Here is a 12,191-nt window from a genome sequence, read left to right as displayed (position 1 = left end):
GCATAGAGTAAGGGATTTGAGGGAACAAATAGATCTCATTAGGAAAGGGAAATAAAATAGATAGGGATAGAATGATGGGGGGCCTGGAATGGGTGGATCAAGTAGGGAGAGGGGAAGGGGGGCTGTGGGAGGGAATATAAGGAAAGACAACTAAAATTAAGAGATATTTGAGGGAGAGTAGAGAAACCTAATACATTAGAAATTTCCTAAAATATATATATATATATAAAGGTCATATAAATGAAATCGCCAAATTATAACCAGGTTGATCTCCACAAACAGCAAGGCCCCATTGCTGAAGACAGCACCTATACTGAACATGGAGAGGTTGAGCTGGTGCCCTATACAGAGCCATCGTTCCTATGCTCCAGTGTCTTTGGTACAAGAAGATACTATGCATGCTACCAAAAGAGTAACATATACCGGGCAGTGTTGGTGTAGGCCTTTCATCCCAGCACTTGAGAGGCAGAGGCAGGAGGATCTCTGAATATGAGGGCAGCCTGGTCTACAGAGTGAATACCAGGACAGCCAAGACTACACAGAGAAATTTTGTCTTGAAAAAAGCAAAAACAGGCCGTGCGGTGGTGGCGCACGCCATTAATCCCAGCACTCGGGAGGCAGAGCCAGGCGGATCTATGTGAGTTCGAGGCCAGCCTGGGCTACCAAGTGAGTCCCAGGAAAGGCGCAAAGCTACACAGAGAAACCCTGTCTCGAAAAACCAAAAAAAAAAAAAAGAAAAAACAAAAACAAAAAAAAAAGAATAATATAAACACCAAGGAAACCATGAACCCTTCATCTACAACAATGTGTTTTGCCTGTAAGATATGCTAAGGTAATCATGGCACAAAGCTTGTGGGAGTTATCAACCAACATCTGATTTGACTTAACTCTCACTCCATGAGACATAACCTGTACTAAACACTGCTTAATGACCAAGAATGTGAGACTAGATAGCCCAGGTACGTAGGGAAAAAAAAATAATAGTGGTCTAAAAAAAGAAAAAAAATACAGTGATAAAATGACTCCTAATTGATATTCTGCTACACTCCTAAGTCAGTGTCTTGTTCAGGTATCATCAGAGAATCTTCCTCCTATGGCACATAGGAACAAATACAGAGACCCACAGCCAGACATTACACATAAAGTAAAAGATCTTGAAGCATTCTGCCTAAATTGGATGTCTCAATCAGATCCCTACCCTCAGAGCTCATAGAGCTCTGCAGAAGTGGAGGCAGGAAAAGGTTAAGAGTCAGAGGAGAAGAAAAACACCAAAAGAAAGCAAGGCCCTCTAAATCGACATGAGCAAAACTCATATGAACTCACAGGGACTAAAGAAGCATGTACAGAGCCCTCACAGGTCTGCACCAGTTCCTCTGTGTTTATATAAGAGCTTCCAGTTTAGTGTTTTTATGGGATTCTTGAGTGGACGAACAAGCGGGCCTGATTCTTGTGCCTTTTCTAGGGTACTTTTCTATCTGTTGGTTTGTCTTGTCCAACTGCAAAGTGACAATTTTTGTTGTATCTTGTTATAGTAAAAAATGAATGAATGAATGAATGAATGTAAACCTAGCTGCTAGGGTAAAGATTTACAACTGAACTGTCTCTTACACCTATTGGGAGAGGGAAAATGAGTATTCTCCAACAGAGTGACACTGGATATAGCAAACGCTCCAGGACAGACCTCATGTTCAGGAGTCATTGACCAACATATATTGGACTCCATAGTTTTCTGTGTGCTTTTATTTGCATACAGTTTGGTAAGAGGTTTGTTGTGGTTGTTTCTTTGGGGATGTGGTTTTATTTATTTTTTCTTAGTTTTGGATTTCGTTGTTGCTGTCATATTGGGTTTTTGTTTGTTTTTTGAGAAGGAACTTAAAGTTGGGTGGATGAGGGTGAGCTGGAAGGACTTGGTATAGGGGAAGAGTATGATCAAAATATATTAAATTTTTAAATTATTTTAAATAATAAAAATATAATTTTAAAAAGGAAAAGAAGAAAATTCTCAAGATAATAAATGGGTAAGAATTATCTTTAAAAAAAAGACGTCTTTTGTAAGTAGGGAAATGCAAATCAAAACAACTTTGAGAATTCATATTATTCCAGGCAGTATAAAAAAATCAGCCGGGCGGTGGTGGCGCACGCCTTTAATCCCAGCACTTGGGAGGCAGAGGCAGGCGGATCTCTGTGAGTTCGAGGCCAGCCTGGGCTACCAAGTGAGTTCCAGGAAAAGGCGCAAAGCTACACAGAGAAACCCTGTCTCGAAAAACCAAAAAAAAAAAAAAAAAAAAAAAAAAAAAAATCAACAACAAGAAAAGTCAGAAGAGGCCATAGCAGTGAGCAAGCAATCTGTCCAGCTGAACAGTGGCTGCACATCTTCTGAGGCTGTCTTCATTGCCTTTCTCCTAGAAATGGAGATAATAATTTGTGACATTCTTTCAGTTCTTGATTATTCACCATATGTGAACCGAGTACTAGAACTTATGTCCCTATTGATCACAGCTCTCTCAGTATCCAATGTCACCTGACATGGACACCAAATATGAATATGAGGAAGAAACTCTATAACGCATGAATACATAGCCTGGTACAGCACCAAAAATAGCACGCTCTTTGAAAGTGTTATTTTTCTTCTCCTTTGCTCTCTAGGAATGTAATATAATTTTGTGTTAAATATATAAGATTTAAGCTAATCTACCCCCTTTCAATCTATAACAAAATTCTCTCTGAAATACACTGCCATATATATTACTTCTTAAAGGATTCTTTTAAGATACAATTCAGATTATCTGAGTGTGCTATTCTGTTCAGTTGCCAAAGAGCTAAAGTTTAACAATGTTAGGCTTTCATTATAGGTGAGCAACACAATACATAGGGAATAATGTTTTGTTCTCACAGTGTTTCAAAGCAAATATGACTAAAGAAACAGCAGCTAAAATGCACACTAGAAAGCATATTTCTTTAAAAAAAGAAATTTGTTTAGATAACTCATTTATTCTAATTCATTTAGCGAATTTGATTATTTTAAGTGAACTTTTAAGAGACTGATATCCTCAAGACAGTCAAGGGAGAGATAGAAAAAATAAAAGCAAATATAAAAGTCTGTTTCTCTTATGACTATTTTACACTATATAGCATAAACGATAAATCTTTGCTTGCTTCTGGGGCAAGAAAGGTTTTCCGAGAGAGCGAGAGCATTAAAAGCCATTGAAGCTGAGGAATAAGAGAGGCTCTTAGATTTCTCGATCACAACTAAGTGGTATAATTCCAACATGAGCCTTAAACTGTAATTCAGAGAGCCTGACAAAACTGTCAACATCGATTTGTGATTAAACTGCAGCCCACATAAGCAACTGTATGAAGTATATTTTCTTGGGTGTGTAGGAGCAGGCATACTTACCTGAGATGGGAAATTATTTTCTTTAGGCATGACCACAGAGGTCAGTGAATCAAATATAGACCTTAATGGTTATAACGGACTTGAGAGACCTGTCACTCTCCAATGAATAAAGGAATGTTTCCAAAAGTTTAACCATCAACTGGTGTTACTACAAGTAAGGTCACTTTCTAAAGGTATAAAAAGCTTGAAAATTAAAAAGAAGTCCATGGCTGGGTATGGTGGTACATACCTTTAATCCCAGAGGCCTGCAGATATCAATGAGTTCAAGGCCAGCTTAATCTACACAAGTTCCAGGCCAGCTAGGGCAACATAGTACACTATGTTGAAAAACAAAAGAAAAAAATTACAAAAACAAAAAATGTCCATGAACACTATCTAGCAGATAGATCTAATACAAAAACCACAATGATTTGCTTAAATTTCAGGGGTCTCGAGCTTATATTGATGAGGTTGTCACTGATGCAAATGCTTATATTAAATAAGGCCACAAAAGTGATTACTCTTTTTGGACATACCTCCATAGATTTTTCCTGGTATTGAGATCATTAACAAGTAAATAGAGTAAACCAAGATATACTTACTCAAAAACAGAGTCTGACCAAATTATTGCTACACCTCAAAGAAGGAAAATAATAATTGATTTACACAAGGTAACACTAAATGATGAATTTTAAGTAGATTTTTACATTGACAAAAATATCTGTTTCTTCACTTGCCATGGTCAGAACATCCAGCAGCGGAATCTATGGAGTCAGCCAACAGTGAATCTTTTCAAAGGGTATTTCTTCCCTAGCCAACAACAATTCCAAGGCGGGAAGAGTGGGAACCTTCTCAGCAGATGGGATGGCATAATGTGACTGGGACCAGGGATTTGCATGAATATGAATTACAAAAAGCACAGATAGCATGGTGTTCAAAAGCTGTTAGAAATCTTGAATGTCAAAGTCATTTAGCTGACATTTGGTGGGACATAATTACCTTAAGAACATGGAAATGGGGTGGTCTAAATTGCATGGGCAGAGAATCACAGGACACACAATGGTATTGCTTTGGCAATAACTGTGACAAGTGGGCACGGCCAAGTAAGCCCAGAATGGCATGCATTAATGCAGTGACATTTTTTCAGTGTGTGTTGCCCTTTCAGAAATATGCACATGAGGCCTAAATAACCTCTGACCTATTATAAAATCACACGGAGGAAAAAAAAAACTACCATCAGCCTTAACACTGGCAGATAGAGGTCATTCACATTTCACATAGGTACTGATACATGTCAAATACTTTATTGCATGTGTCAAGCTCAGATCTCAGTTTATTCATTGCATATTCCCTTACACTTTACTGAATCATTCTTAGGATATTTATGCTGAAAACTAACAGTTCCTGATTTTAGAATACAGTGCTATTAATGGGATCTCAGTCATTAACATAACTTATTAACCCCAAATTAGAAATTAAAATTGGAAAGAAATATGTTTTTCCATTCAAATTTCATTCATTAATGTGAACTATAAAAATGATTACCACAGCAGGCTATGGGAGGGGCTGTAGGGGCCTCTGTAGGGGCACAGCATGCACAAGTCACATTTTGTTTCCCTGAAGCAGGTCACTTGCCATGTGTGTAGTGACACAAAAATGAGCATCTTTCCTCTGATTCTTGCCATTAGTTATTAAGAATACTAAAAGTTATGTGCCATTAACATTCCATCGGGTTATTTTTGAAATATTGATTAAAATTCAACACTAATGGTACAATGAACACTTTAATATCTACTGAGCAAAAGGAACTTTTCAAACCCTAATTAATATTTCATCTTTAAAAGTGAATAGGATACTTGTTTTCTCTACTAGATCAGTATCTCAGGCTGTATCATATTTGAAGTCCCTGCAAGATTTCAGCAAATACTCCTGTTACCATTCTGATGTCAACACTGATGAGCCCAAATAATTTGAGGCTTATTCCACAGCATTTAATACTTATTTACCCATGCATTGAGAGCTTCTCGCCTATATATACCAATTATTTATCCTTAGTGGGAATATATAAATTATTTATAGAAGGATTAATATTATATTCAGGATCTAAGAAGTGCAAAGAGATTTGATGGCAATAAACCCCGACTGGTGTGTGGTAATGAACAATTGCTTCTTGAGTGGCAGAAACTATGTTGAAAACTAGAATTAAAAAATAAGTCACAAGCCAGGCGGTGGTGGTGCACGCCTTTAATCCCAGCACTCGGGAGGCAGAGCCAGGCGGATCTCTGTGAGTTCGAGGCCAGCCTGGGCTACCAAGTGAGTTCTAGGAAAGGCGCAAAGCTACACAGAGAAACCCTGTCTCGAAAAAACAAAAAACAAAAAAAAAAAAAAAAAAAAAAGTCACGTTGTACTAGTAGGATTCTCTAGAGGAGCAGAACTTACAGGTCCTGCTAGTTCAACAATGGCTGTGTACCAATGGAAGGTCCAAGACTCCAGCAGCTGTTCAGCCCATGAGGCTGGATGACCCAGCTGCTTTTCAGTATACACTGGAATCCTGAAGAAGTGGGCTCTAATGTCAGTGAAGGAATGGACTTGCTACTGAGAGCAAGAGCAAGCAGACGAAGAGAGAGCCAGCTTCCTCCTTCCACATCTTTTATATAGGCTACCAGCAGAAGATGTGGACCAGATTAGAGGTGGATCTTCCCATCTCAAAAGATTTGGATTGAAGGTGTATCTTCCCATTTCAAAGATCCATTTTAGAAGTGTGTCTTCGCACTTCAAATGATTTCATTATGAAAAAAAAAATCCCTCACAGGTGTGCCCAGACATTTGGGTTTTAGTTAATTCCAGATGTAATCAAGTTGATAACCAAGAATAGTCTCTGTGAAGGAAATAATAGGCTGTGAAGGAATCAAAAGTACACATAAATGGATACATAGTTAGAAATGAGAGTGATTAATAGATGCCCAAGATGAAAATGGCTATCATTGAGAAAGAACATTCTAGAAGATTACGAGGAAGGCCCAGAAAGCCTTTGCTAATGAAAGGAATAAAACCACTAATCACAGTTAAGTCCATCTGCTAATGTAAACTATTTCAAGTTTAAATTTCAAGAATTTTTCAAAATCACACAAAATAAAGCTGATATAGCATTTGAAAGAAAGGTGAATAAAAAAGTAATGTTAGACATTCTAGTGGTATGAACCACAATAATGACTGTCATGGCATAGTAACCTTACGAGTGCAACAGTGGTATACACACCTTGGTAATAACCAACAGCTTTTTATTTGGACTTAAAACCTGCTCAACAAGAGGGAAATTTTGCCTGGTTGTAGAAACCTAGGCAACTACCCAAGGCTACTGAAGTCATGGATCTTAGAGGAGCACCAATTTACTAAACTAGTGTATTTCCTATCGTGTGTGTGTGTGTGTGTGTGTGTGTGTGTGTGTGTGTGTGTGTGTGATATCTACAAATAAATGATGTGCTCAACCCTCATCAAGGAAACTTCTTAATGCAGCAGATTGAGACCACTACAGAAAACCACAACCAATCAAAATACAGAGATGTGGAGACCAATCCCAATGGATATATCGATAAAACAACTCCTCTACCCAAGATTCAGGATCATTACAGAAGAAGGTATGGAAAGATCACAAACACCAAACAATCAGGGAATTTGCTGTGTGATCATGTCTCCTACGAATGTCAGAAGCTGCACTCATAAAGTATCACAAACATGACTGCCTAAACATAAGCTGGACAAAGACAACATGAAGAGATATGCTAAAGAGAACTAGGGAAAGTCCATGAGGCTTCAACCCTAAACAAAGAGCTAGAGGCAATTAAGAAATACTGAGAGTGGAAGAAATATTTTTCCCCAGGGAACAGCACCAATTATTCAATACCAAATGGTCAGCCCTAAAAACATACATATAAATAGCATTATACAGACAGAGAAGGTTGCATTTAGGAATATATATTGTTTCAGTTAGAGTTTTATTTATTTCATTTCCTATGAAGGAAAACATTTCACTGGAGCTGGCTTACAGTTCAGAGGTTTGGTCCATTATCATCATGGCAGGAAGCATAGTGGAATGCAGGCAGACAGGGTGTGGAGAGATACTTGAGAGTTCTACATCTGGATCTGCAGGCAGCAGGAAGACCCAGTGAGCCACTAGACCTGGCTTGAACTTCAAAACCTCAAAGCCCACCCCTTATTAACATACTTCCTCGAACAAGGCCACACCTCCTAATAGTGCCACTCCCTATGGGCCTATGAGGGTCAGTTTTATTCAAACAGCCACACATATGTACATAAATATATGCATGTAAGAACAACTAATGAAAAAATTAGGCCATGAATTTGAAAGAGAGCAAGGATGGGTATATGGGAGAGTTTGGAAGGAGGAAAGGGAAGGGAAATGTAATTATACTATAATCTCAAAAATAAAAGAAGTCATTAAAGCAGTGTTGGGTTACTGTAATTTTACCTGAGGTGAACAAACACTACAAGATAATTGTAAAATAGCCTTGTAAGAATTGGACTGATGATGAATGCAATTATCAGAGTCGAAAGTGGTTCATTAATTCAAGGAATGAATATTGAACACGTAGGCTGAGCCAAAGAACGTGCTAAGCTGTCACAGGAGAAATGGAGCTAGAGAAAGCAATCCTGTCCTTGTAGGACCTGCAATGTTTCCCTTTGGGCAGGCATAGGCTTACCTGTTAGTCTGGATGTGAATCTAAAAATTCACGTGAAAACTGCTGCATTTTCTTCTCTTGTTTTGCTTCATTTTGTTTGTTTGGTTGGTTAGTCCCTAGACAGGGTTTCTCTGTGTAGCTTTGGAACTTGTCCTGGAATCCTGTAGACCAGGCTGGCCTCAAATTCACAGAGATCCCCTGCCTCTGCCTCCTGAGTGCTGGATTAAAGGCGTGTGCCACCTCCACCCAGCATGCTGCATTTTCTTAACAGTAATAACACGGCAAATATATTGTACAAAAATTAGAAAACACACAAATGTTCTGAAAAAACTGTGAAACTATCATTTTAACACTAAAGAGTTTAACTTCCCTGGGTATTATTTTATTTAAATGTAAATAAACTTATTTTGAAATCTGAGATCGCATTGTGATTCAGATTCATAACAAGGTTTTATATATCTTGATGTCTTCATTTTTCCTCCCATAAATCTCAGTCCTGATTGCTGTGTTTTTGACTTTCCAGTTCATTCAACAGATACTCTGGGGCACACTGTTTATGACCACATTTGAGATGCTCCATAATGGCAGGGAACAAGGCACCAAGGTCTTTTTCCCTCAGAAGACTTGCATTCATTCATATGGCTTTTCTATACTTAATTCATTATTTCACAATTTTAGCACAGATTTGTTGTTTATTACTAACAGAAGAAACTGCTATGAAAATCATATATAATTATATGATCATATTCTTGATTTTTTTCCCCTAATGGTAGTATCTTTGAAATAAGTAATATGTATATAAAGTTTAATGTTTGGGGTACATGCTGCAAAATTATTTTAAGAAAAAATGAGATAAGGGCTGGATAGATGGTTTAGTGGTCAAGAAAAAGTGTAAGAAATAACTACATGCTTATCTATTGTGTGTGAAGGTGCACAACATGACACATGGGGAGTTTTATTTATATCCTTCAAAAAAATTGTTGCCAATAGTCAAAGGAATATCTGACATTATCTTTATTAGGGGTTTTGTAGATCTCCCTAAATTCATTGAGGGTCTCTATTCATCAACTGCCTATGTCAAACATGTTTCTGCAACTCAGTAGATGGACTATTTTTATTGTTTGAGAATTTTGTACACTTGTCATCTTAGGGTTTTATTGCTGTGAAGAGACACCGTGACCACGGCAACTCTTATAAAGGAAAACATTTCACTGGGGCTAGTATACTGTTCCAGAGAATTAGACATTGTCATCATATCAGGACATGACAGCATGCAAGCACACATGGTGCTAGAGATGGAGTTAAGAGTCTTACATTTTGATTCAAAGGCAATAGGAAGGAGAAAGAGCACTGGGCCTGCCTTGGGCATTTGAAACCCCGAAGTCCACTTGGAGTGACGTACTTCCTCCAACAAGGCCACACCTCCTAAAGCCACTTAATAAGCATTCAGATGAGTCTGTGGGTGCCATTCTTATTCAAACCACTACACTCATGAAATGCATTTTTATCAAATCCACCCTTCATTTCCTCCGCTCCTATGCCTCCTCTTCCTCCTAACACTTTCCCGTTGTTGAAACTTGTAATGAATCTGTAAATACAATTCATGTGCTTTATAATTTTATGGATGTTTTTCTGCTAGCGAAGGCTTTATACTGAAAATATTGTCTTTTTTTTACATACCAACCACAGATCCCCCTCTCATTCCTTTTCCCACTCCTCTCCCCCTGCTTTCTCCTCCAGCCCACACCTCATCCCCTCCTAAATGGTAAGTCCTCCCATGGGGCATCAGCAAAGTCTGGTACATTCAGTTGAGGTAGGACCTAGCCCCTCCTCACTGCATCAAGAGTGAGCAAGGTGTCCAACCATAGGTAATGGGCTTCAGAAAGCCAGCTCATGCACCAGGGATAGATCCTAATCCTACAGTCAGAGAACCCTCAAACAGACCCAGCTACACAACTGTCTCCCGCATGCAGAGGGTCTAGTCAGGTCCCATACAGGTTCCACCATTGTCGGTCTAAAGTTCCTGAGTTCCTATGAGCTTGGTTCAGTTGTCTCTGAAGATTTCCCCATTATGATCTTGACTCCCCTTCCTCATGTAGTCCCTCTTCCCTCTCTTCAACTGGGCTCCCAGGGCTTGGACTGGTGCTTGGTTGTGGATCTCTGCATCTGCTTCCATCAGTTACTGGATGAAGGCTCTATGATGACATTTAGGGTATTCACCAATCTGATTACCAGGGTAGGCCAGTTCAGGCACCCTCTAGTATAATCTGGGGTCATCCTTGTGGGTTCCTGGGAATTTCTCTAGCACCAGGTTTCTCCCTTACCCCATATCTCCCTCTATCAAGATATCTCTTTCATTGCTCTCCCACTCCATCCCTCCCACATCATGTTCCCTCATGTTCTCATCCCCCAGCCTCTCCCCTCTATTCCCCTAGCCATGCCCAGTTTACTCATGGAGATCTTCTCTGTTTCCCCTTCCTAAGGTGATCCATACATCACTCTTAGGGTCCTCCTTGTTAGCTAGCTTCTCTGGAGCTTTGGGTTGTAGTCTGATTATCCTTTGCTTTACATCTAGTATCCACTTATGAGTGAGTACATGCCATGTTTGTCTTTCTGAATCTGGGTTACCTCTCTCAGGATGACATTTTCTAGGTGCATCCATTTGCCTACAAATTTCATGATGTCATTGTTTTTTTACAGCTGAGTAATACTCCATTGTGTAAATGTAAACATTTTCTTTATTCATTCTTTGCTTGAGGGGCATCTAGGTTGTTTCCAGGTTCTGGCTATTATGAATAATGCTGCTATGAACATAGTTGAGCAAGTGTCCTTGTGGTATAATTGAGCATCCCTTGAGTATATGCCCAAGAGTGGTATTCTTGGGTCTTGAGGTAGATTGATTTCCACTTTTCTGAGAAACTGACATATTGATTTCCAAAGTGGCTGTACAAATTTGTACTCCCACCAACAATAGAGGAGTGTTCCCCTTGCTCCACATCCTCTCCAACATAAGCTGTAATCAGTGTTTTTTATCTTAGCCATTATGACAGGTGTAAGATGGTATCATAGAGTCATTTTGATTTGCATTTTCCTGATGACTATGGATGTTGAGCAATTAGTTAAAAGTCTTTCAGCCATTTGAGATTCTTCTGTTGAGAATTCTCTGTTTAGATCTGTAGCCCATTTTTAAATTGGATCATTTGGTATTTTGCTGTCTAGTTTATTGAGTTCTTTATATATTTTGGAGATCAGCCCTCTGTCAGATATGGAATTGGAGAAGATCTTTTCCCATTCTGTAGGCTGTCATTTTGTCTTATTTACTGTGTCCTTTGCCTTACAGAAGCTTCTCAGTTTCAGGAGGTCCCATTTAATAATTGTCGCTCTTAGTGTCTGTGCTACTTGTATTATATTTAAGAAGTCATCTCCTGTGACAGTGCATTCTAGGCTACTTCCTACTTTCTCCTCTATCAAGTTCAGTGTAGCTGTATTTATGTTGAGGTCTTTGATCCACTTGGATTTGAGTTTTGTGCATGGTAATAGATATGGATCTATTTGCAGTCTTCTACATGTTGACATACAGTTATGCCAGCACCATTTTTTGAAGATAATTTCTTTTTTCCATTGTACAGTTTGGGCTTCTTTGTAAAAAAAAAAAAATCAAGTGTTCAGAGGTGTATGGATTAATGTCATAATCTTCAATTCAATCCCATTGGTCCACATGTTGGTTTTTATGCCAATACCAAGATGTTTTTATTACTATAGCTCTATTGTAGAGCTTGAAGTCAGGGTTGGTGATGCCTCCAGTTGCTTTATTGTAAAGGGTTGTTTTAGCTGTCCTAGGTTTTTTGCTTTTCCATAGGAAGTTGATTATTGCTCTTTCAAGATCTGTAAAGAATTGTGTTGGGATTTCAATGGGAAATGCACTGAATCTGTAGATTGCTTTTGGTAAAATTTCCATTTTTATTATGTTGGTTCTACCTATCCATGAGCATGGGAGATCTTTCCATTTTCTGATACCTTCTTCAATTTCTTTCTTCAAGGACTTAAAGTGCTTGCCATACAGGTTTTTCACTTGTTTTGGTTAGAATTGTCTCAAGGTATTTTATATTATTTGT

Source organism: Peromyscus californicus, unplaced genomic scaffold (assembly GCF_007827085.1).
Source record: "Peromyscus californicus insignis strain IS unplaced genomic scaffold, ASM782708v3 Scaffold_5__1_contigs__length_169319896, whole genome shotgun sequence".
Classification (NCBI taxonomy): Eukaryota; Metazoa; Chordata; class Mammalia; order Rodentia; family Cricetidae; genus Peromyscus; species Peromyscus californicus.
The sequence above is the reverse complement of the archived record's forward strand: the minus strand, read 5'-3'. Positions refer to the sequence as shown.